Raw genomic sequence first — 9032 nt, forward strand, 5'->3', positions numbered from 1 at the left:
ACTTTTTTTAAAATTTAAGTTAATTTAATCTTAACTTAACTTTTATTAAGTTAATTCTTTATTCCTTCAACTTCCAACTTAATTTTATTAATTTTAAACCATTAATTTTAACTTAATTTAGTTTAAAAAAAAACGTTAACTTACCCAACTCTGAATAATTTAAATTCAGCTGAAAACAATGGGAGGGACGTTACATCTCTTTGGATTATATGTACTCTACCGTTAGAAAGTTTAGGATCAATGTAATCTTATAAATATAATTTTAAAACACATAATTTATAATAAAATTGTAAAACAAATATATATTAAATAGTTACGTAATAATACTTAATTATACCTACAATATTATAATGCTGTGAAAAATAAAATTGAACTTGCATTATATTTTAAATAAAAAGAATAAAATAAAATCCTTAAAATGCTTGGTTTTAAACTTTTTGACAGTAATGTATATTGTATCACGATGATTTTACAAATAGAAAAGTACTTATTACGTTCTCACATACTGCAGCAGTTTATTTTTATGTACATATATGTACATGTATGTATAAAATACAATTAATATCTAAATATAATTTTAAAAAAAAGATCTTATTTTTAAAAATTATATGTATAAAATTGATGAATACAAAATAAAATAGTAAAAAATATCCCAAGCAGAACAACAAGTCACGATAATGTCAAAATGACATTAAAATGAATTGAAAATGATATGGGATATGATATTTACACTTTACTTCATATCACATAAAAAATATTTACTATTCTATTTTGATACTCTAGTTTAAGCAATTCTCTTCTCATATCCGTTTTAATCTTGCATCAAAGAAGTAAGAAACATGTTGCCATTGATTGATCTCATAGTTCCCACAACAAACTCGACATTTACTGAAAAAAATTATATTATGTTTATTATATACATTTATTTATTTGTGCAAATAAATACTTCGTATAAATTACGATATTTACTCTCTTCCGCGATAGAAATTGAAGAGTAGATATCTCAACGAAAGTGCATCCTCCATTGAAAAAGACCAGAATTAATTTCGGTTCCGAATCAGAATTTTCGCTAATAATAGAATTTCCTGAAATAAATATTTTTTTTGAGGAATAAATTACATTAAAAAAAAGCTATGAATAAATCAAGATTTAGACTTGACTTACATCTCGTTGACGAAAGTACATTGAATGTGACGCTGTTTATAGTAGGATCTCGCAATAATCCTCATCACAATCCTGTACAATCCTTGCTAACTATTTGGTTGTACTAGTTACTCCGTCAATCTCACATTCAGTGCGTACATAAAATATCTTTCGGTGTTATTTCCTTCTCGTCTTTGATAGTGAGTCTTAATGTTTTCCTTAATGCTGCATCTTGTTGTATTGACTGCTACTGTTTTAATAAAACAGCCTTTTCTAGATTTATATAGTTAGCAAATGTTAAAATCTATAAGTGTGAATTATTTCTCATTTGTAGTAATTTAACAGCTTTGATTTTAAATCAGAGTTTGTCAATGATTTTATGCAAAGGAGACGTAAAATTTTCAGTAATTTTCAGTTGTTGCTACGCTATCATATCTTCGATATATGCATTCGGCTTTTCTGTGTCGATGCAGTTTAACAATTCTTGTTCAACTTGATTTTAGAAAGTTGCTCGAATCAGTTCTTCTTTTATCATCTTATAATTTGTTGTAATTTCTCTTTATTAAGATATCATTGTGATATCTTAATAAAGAGAAATTACAACAAATTATTAAAACATAAAAAAATAAAATCAGAAAATATTAAATCCAAACATATATTTTTATTACTTACGCCTTGTGAAAGGCTTTTGTTGTTAGCATGTGTGATAATCGTGCAACAAACTGCTTGCACACTCTTATCTTCATGTCTTTCATCATATAAGATGAAATCACTTTAGCTTTCTTACTAAAAACTGGCTCAACATCATTAAAATTTTTATCTCTGTAAAAATATAACACGAAGAATTATTAGAAAAACTTACATACAATTACATATGTACTTACTCTCAGCAAAAAGTTCTCCTGAATTTAATATAATTTGTTCCTTTTCATTCAAAGACATTGCTGTGGGAAAGTCAATGGAATCGTAGAATTTCCTTGTAGGTAATTGTACAATATCTATAATGAAAGATATTTCTGTTATTATCCCTTTTAAAATTATTATTCCTTGTAGAAATTGCATTCAAATTGAAGAATGTCTAAAAATTATAATTCTGAAATATAGATTATGTACAAAACCAATATTTCACTGTATATTTCATCAAGCCGTCATATATCAATTGTGTAACTAAAGGTGAGAATAAATCTAGAGACCATTTCTCAACAATAATAAATGTTCATTGGCTATAGATGATACAGAGCGTGATTTGTTATCTTCCTCTTCTCTATTTAGTTTCCGGCAATTCCCAAATTTTACTGTTGTCTGTTTTCCCTCTTGTGACTTTCGAAATTTTATTATTGTATTATATTTGTTGTATTATATTATTATTGTATTATATTGTAACTTTTGCAAGCCTTATGCGACTTATGCAACTTGATACAGACAAGTGATCATTTTTCAAATAGAATTCCTTAAAGAATTCATTCTGAGTTTCAGCAGATCATGAAAGCAGATCATTAGCAAATGGAAAGAGATTACACTTAAATTCTTCAATCAGTGTAAAGTTGTCGAAGACCGTGATTCTGGAGTTTCTTTTAATTTTTTTAATATATGTAAAATTAAAAAATTATTATCAAATTGTAATAAAATCTAAACATAACATTATCATTATATATTAGTACTAATATACAATTTTAACTATTTGTCTGTAAATATATTTTTATTCCTTCCATCTGCAATCTTTTTCGTCCAATCCAAATTTTTTTTATTGCTCTAGGCTTTCAAAAAATGTAGAAAAATTTAGGATTATTTTTCAATATCTCTATTATATTATCAAATTTTTAAAAAAATTACATGTATTTGTTTACATTTATAGAGAAGAAAGCAAAAGACCATATAAAGAATTTTACTTGTTTTGTATGCCACACAAAAGTCTACTTTGTCAAAAGAAATTTCAGAATCACAGTGTCCTCGGCAACTTTACACTGATTGAAGAATTTAAATATAATCTCTTTCCATTTAATAACGACTGCTCTCAGATATTAAAATCTTTATTTAATAAAAATTAAAAAAGAAGGCAAAAAGAATGAAATTTATGCTAAGAAGATGCAGATAACAAATGAAGGATAGATCCTTTTTGTTAATATTAACAAATAGATGTTCTTTATGTATGCATTATATTCTATAATATATAAACCAACCTGTAAACATTTTCGGCAATCAGATTCATAAGCTCTAACTGGCTTCCAGACATATAAATATGACATTAGTAATATCAGGTGGTGTTATCAAAGTCCCACTATACAGTGAATATATTTTCACCGTATTCTTCTAATAAATTATATTACTTGGCGATCAGTCCGACCAACGATTGGATCCATACAATAGCATATACTATGCAATAAAAAAGGAAAAATATATCGTAAAAATGAATTTGTAATTAATTTGTTTTGATCGCTCCATGAAAGGTTAAGTCAGAGTACCTTTGGGACATTGCATTTTTCCAGTAGGCAAAGCAATCGGTTCCTTACCTGTTCCTGAATAAGTCCCATGTTCAATCTATCTCCTATCATGATACATGACTGCTTCGTAAAATTTTTCGTAACATCAGAAAATCCTTAGTAAAAGCTCTTGTAAAAAACTTTTGAGAAACTTGAGAGTAGATTGAAGAAAGAGACGGAGTTAAAGCTAGCGCCTCTATGTGTATAAAACGTAGACATGAACTACATAGTCAAATTTCATCCATATTTCTGATGGGTAATATAATCTTTTCTTAGTTCTATTGAGTTTTGTTCCGTGTATTTCGAAGCGTTTAATAATTTTTTTACATTTTTTATTAGATAACCCAGATAGCACAGAGAATTAAAAAAAATTCAGTGATATGTCAATTCTGAATCCATTTTCAGAATTCTTTTCAAAAAGAATTCTTTTTTTGAAATCGCTATCTGGGAAGATAGGATATACTATTAGATATGAGAGTATTTTGCTAGTAAGAAAACGAAAACAGATTGGATTGGTATAAATCCATATAAATCAAGTTTTCGAATCTGCATTATTTACGAAAAAGATATTGAATCTGTAGAGATTAAGTACACTGAATCCGAGGGGTCAACCACTTCTTAAAAAATGTACTGTGATTGTTAATAAAATGTACTGTAATTATAGCAATACAACACTTTATTGCTAGTATTGTTAGTATTGTTTTCAATACTATTGCTAATAATGCTGCTTATTCTTAATATTTTTATTTTATTTTATTTTTATTTTATTGTATCAGTATTGCCAGTATTTCCAATATTAAATAGATATTTCTAATGTATTCTCAAATAACATAAAGTCTAAAATTAACATAAGGCGTTTTTAGTCGTTTTTTAGACGCAAAAAACGTTTTTTATGATTCTATGACCCGATTTTAGACTTTTTGTTGTTTGGATTACTTCTTTTTTTCTGCTTTTTTTATTATTGCTAGTAGTGTTAGTATAATTTTAAAAATACGTTTTTGAAAGTATAATATATTTATTTTGTTTATTTTTAAGCACTGTATTGTGATAAGAATTTATTAAAAATTGAAAATTAGTAAAAATCATCAATTAATTCAGTTGAAGAAATAAAATAAATAAATTACTTTTTCATTTTACACAATACGAGATGTGATACAATATAAATAAAATATAAAGTATAGAATATATAATATAATGTAACATTCAAATAAAAATTGTATATTATATGGAATTATATTAGGAATATTATATTATATTTAAAAAGATGGCCATACGGATATGATGCCCAGAATGACTATAAAAATGTTCTACTTATAACAATTATTAGAGAAGTTATAACCTATGATAGTAGTCATCTTATTCGTATACCCGAATTTACTCTAAAGTTATGAGATTATATTAAAATAAAAGTTTTTTATAGAAACGTAATGAATAATATAAAATTATAAAATAATAATTAATTATTTTTGAACTTTTTGAATTTTTTTTGAATTTCTGCACGTACTTCTTTGTTAATTGTGAACGAATTTATACCATTTAAAGTTATCGGTCCATGTATTACAAATCTTTTATCAACTTCTTGAATATCATCTTTTTTTGGATTCTAAATTAGCATACAAAAATTTAATTTTGCATATATTTTGTTTAATATGTAACTCTCTTCCTATATGCCATCCTGTATCATAATAAACAGAATAATATTTTTCGCACTCAATTTTTAACTTTTCACTTAATGTTTCATTCATATTTGTAACATTCTTAACATTCGTGTTCATACCACGAACTCGATATAATCTATCACTAGATAATCTAGTTATAATTTTATTTTGATACATCCAATAAAGTGAAGACTTTCTTACAGAATATTTTTTTCCATTAACATTTACATTTAAAAATAAACTTTTATTATTTTCTGTATAGTTAGTATAATCTCTCAAATTAAAATCTTTAATTTTTAAATATTGAAATATCCCTTTCTAAATTCTCATAATCTTCTTCGAAATCTTCATTATCAAACACATTTTCATTATTTTGTTCTTGTCTAATATCATCATTTTCTTCTTCTTCATTATTTTTCTCTTCGTCAATAAAATACTGAATTTTGATCATTTCAAAACTTTCTTGTATTTTTTCTTCATTCATGTTCATTTCTAATTCTACTGCAATATTTAGTGCATTATTTTTAGCAGTATTCATGATATGTAACATTTTTTCTATAGATGGAATTTCATCAGATTTTAAAATAGCATCTAAAGAAATTCCTAATCGATTATTTTCTTCTCGTGGAAATCGGAATGTATTTCCTTAATAAAATAATTCCTTATTAAAATAATTATATATATTATTAAAATAATTAAACTTTTTATAATCATTTGGGTAATGCAATGAATCCAAGAAAAAGCATCTTAGAAATTTTTTATACTCTGTAAGTGATTTAGGATTAAAATTGATATTATATATTAAATTTACTTAAGTCAGTACTTATTTCATTTAAAATTTGCAATCGATTTAAACGTCTCAAAATATCTAATAAATTAAAATTAATAATTGTTGAAAAAGTAGACGTCATAGATTTCATTTGTCTGAAAATTTTTTCGTATGGTTGACTGTTACATAATCAAAGTGTAAACTGATCAGTTTTTGTTTCTCATATTTTTTCAATCAATATTAATAAATTATATGCGTTTAATTCTATGCTTATGTAAGCATTAGAAGTTATAAAAATTTATCAATGCTGTAGTTATTTTCTTGCAACCATCTTCTCCACAATCTTAAAAAAAAATGTCTCGTGCCATATGAAATATATACGCTCTTCAATTCTTAATTTTTTATTTAAAAAAGATTTTAATGTATGATCAATTAAAATAAGAAACTGTTTAGTGCCTTGGCTATCTGGAATACTAGATAATAATTTCATGCGCACATAATTTTTCAACTGCGTTAAAATTCATCTTATTTTTTGCTAAAAGAAAATATTAGGATTTTAAATAAATAATACAATATTTCAAATATCAGTTAAACTAAATTACACATACGTTCAAGATCACACAATAAATGTTTGTCTTTAAAGAATTGTTTTATTAATTTTTTTATATATTCTGGAGAGACACACTTTGAGCCCATTGATAAAAATACGTTCGATTTTAAAAATCTTGTTTTAAAAATCAGTTCGGTTTTAAAAAATCTTTGTTCTAATATGAACTGTATCTTGAATATATATTGGTTTCTTTATGTCAAATTCCATCTAAAATAAAATATAAATTTAAGATTTATACATTTTATTAAACAATTTTTTAATTAAAAATAAATTAATAATGTTATTAAGAAATAGTTGAAAAATAGAAAAAAAATTTTTTGTATTTTTTTGTATTTTTTGTAATTTGAAACAAAAATTTTGATTTTGTTGACAAAAAAATTATTAAAATAAAATAATAATTAAATTAAAAATATTACATTTAAATATTTTAAAGAAAAAAAATGAAAAAAGATCATGAGAAAAATAATTAATATTAAAAAAATGAAATTAATAATAAAATTATTTAAATTTCTAATGACATGTGAAGATAAGAAATATTAAAAAGATAAATTAATGGTAAAATTATTTAAATATAAATGATATATGAAGATAAATAATATTAAAGAAATAAATTTAATGGTAAAAATATTTAAATTTAATTATAATAAAAAATATATATTAATAAAATTTATTAAAATAATAATTTATAATAATAAATTTATAGACATAAAACTTCTTAATTTAGCAACTTTGTTTAAAAAATTGAAAGAATTGGATTATCTGAAAATAAGAATGATATGAATTTTTAGATAAAGGAGTTTTAAATCATATTTTCATGGCTTTTAAGCATCTTGTATCACCATCACTTGAAAATCCAGTTACTTGTATACCAAGTTCTTCAAATTCATTTTTCAAGAACGTCCATCTATCTAAGATGTCACTATGATTAAATTTGTTGTCACTTGCAAAGACTATTAAATAAAATGCTGGTGCGTTATCAACAAATGAGCCATGTACACATACGCATTACAGCCAACAATATACTTTGAAAAAGCATTTTCAATATCTTTTACAGAATTAACATAAAAATAATTTTTAGGAAATCCGTTTTCTTTATATGAAGAAGCCCATTATTCTATTGCTTTTAGAATCATATGCTACATTCTTAATTATTGCGGTTTGATTTTCTGAAATAAACACATTCAGTGGATAATTTCGTTTTGTTAAGAATAACTTTAATTCTTTTAATCGAACAATCCCGTCGATTATATTACTTTCTTTATCTAAGCATCTTTATTAATTGTTGTAATCGATAGTAATACATTGTAGATTAACATGTAAAAGTTCATACAACGACCACCAACAATAAAAACTATATAAACTAAAAAGTTTTAAAGATTCAGTAAATTTGTTTCCGTATTTCTTGTATTTGATATTATTGCTGCATCTCTTAAACAATCCAAGAATGAACTTATATTCGAAAATTCACTTCTATTTTCTACATTAGTAACGCTTAATAAAATATTTTGTATATCAGGATGGTCTTCAATAACTATTTTTATAATTTTAAGGAAATAATCCGTAATTTTGGTTTGGGATTTGTTAAATTTTTTAGTTTTCGTTGTTATTTGGTCATCTTTTGCATTTTTTTTGAGATTGAGGCTTATTATTTAATGTCACAGTTTAATGTCGCAGAATTGTTGTAGCCTCCTCAACAATTCTGCATTCATAAAAATTCTGTTTCCTCAATTTTTTTCTAATAAACTTGAGGTTTCATTTTGTATTTATTATTGACTTATTGAATTTATCGAACAGCTCATGAAACATTTCTCTAGTTCTATAGAATCTATGTTGGATGAAATATAAATTTCTGCATTTTGAATGGTATTGACCAAACTATCATCACTATTAACCAGACTATCACTATTAATGTAATTAAAATAATTATCACAATTATCAGATGAAGTCAGATCATCACCAGATGAAATATTTATGAATTTATTTTGAATTTCATTCTCTCTTTGAAGTGAATTTGGAAGTGAATTGTCATTAGATTTTTGTATTTTTATAAATGAAAGTAAAGTACTATTAGAATTATTATTTTTTTATGTTTTTGTTTTTAATATTTCTCATATGAGTTAAAATATGTTTGTGGAAAATTGGATAGTATCCATTTTCTTCCAATTTTGAAACTTTTCATCGAATATCCTGTAGAAATAAAAAAAGCAAAAGCAGCATTTAATTTTTGCACAATAATTTTCACTATCTATATTAATCTTTAAATTATCAATTTGTTTAATAAATTCTTCAACATTTTCTTCACAATATTCGTTAATACATTTTTTATATAATATAATTTTTAGCAAAGTTTTCTATATATTCTTTAGCATTAT

General features: G+C 24.2%; 1 pseudogene; it reads right to left on the minus strand.

Annotated features, from left to right (window-relative positions):
- Positions 1–487: 487 nt before the first annotated feature.
- Positions 488–3695, minus strand: LOC105625734 (annotated as a pseudogene).
- Positions 3696–9032: the final 5337 nt, after the last annotated feature.

The sequence above is a fragment of the Atta cephalotes genome (assembly GCF_000143395.1).
Source record: "Atta cephalotes unplaced genomic scaffold scaffold00003, whole genome shotgun sequence".
Taxonomy (NCBI): domain Eukaryota; kingdom Metazoa; phylum Arthropoda; class Insecta; order Hymenoptera; family Formicidae; genus Atta; species Atta cephalotes.